This window comes from Panicum hallii, chromosome 3 (genome assembly GCF_002211085.1).
Source record: "Panicum hallii strain FIL2 chromosome 3, PHallii_v3.1, whole genome shotgun sequence".
In the NCBI taxonomy this organism is placed as follows: Eukaryota; Viridiplantae; Streptophyta; class Magnoliopsida; order Poales; family Poaceae; genus Panicum; species Panicum hallii.
Window position 1 is genome coordinate 55,526,711 of NC_038044.1, and position 772 is coordinate 55,527,482.

General features: G+C 46.8%; 1 non-coding gene across 1 annotated transcript; it reads left to right on the plus strand.

Annotated features, from left to right (window-relative positions):
* The first annotated feature begins 262 nt into the window (after positions 1-262).
* On the plus strand, positions 263-369 carry LOC112888234. The gene has a single exon (XR_003227773.1). It is a non-coding gene; the product is annotated as a small nucleolar RNA R71 (small nucleolar RNA).
* The last annotated feature ends 403 nt before the right edge of the window (positions 370-772 follow it).

The following is a 772-nucleotide window of genomic DNA, read 5'->3' on the forward strand; positions in this document are numbered from 1 at the left end:
TTGGGGATGTTCATCTATCTTCTTAAGGAGGAGGTCAAGCTTAGCAGCTACAATATCCGTCTCCTTGACGGTGTGTATGCCCCACTAGCATGGTTGGAGACATTCTTCATTCCAACCTTGGTGGGACACCATCTTCTCAATCAAAGTTTTGACCCTGTCAATGGTTAGCGAGAAGAAAGCACCACCTATAGCAGAGTCGATGTGGTCGCGGGCTATTGGAGTCATCCCATTGTAGAAATTCTCAAAAATAAGCCAATCGTCCATCCCGTGGTGAGGACACGCAAGGATGTACTCCTGAAGCCTCTCCCAAGCTTCAGTAATTGACTCATTAGACGCTTGCTGGAAACTAAAGATTCTTCCTCGAAGAGCATTGGTTTTGCCCATCGGAAAGAATTTAGCGAGGAATGCCTTGGTACACTTCTCACATGTGTCCACTGCACTTCTGTTGGCATAAAACCACTGTTTTGCTCTCCCCAGAAGGGAAAACAAAAACAGTCAGAGTCGGATTGCATCCTGAGTGACCCCCTTGATAACAAAAGTACTGCAGACTTCCAGGAATTATTCGAGATGTGCGCTGGCATCCTCATTGGCCTTGCCACAGAATGGGCTGGCCTGCACTATTGTAATGAGACCTGTCTTGATCTCGAAATTTTCAACTCCAGTGTTGATAGATGGTCTGACTGAGACATTGTCAGTGGAGGGAGCAGAGAAATCCGGAAGTGTCTTCTGGGCCATGGCGTTGGAAGTTGATGGAGCAATAATGATTGATTCG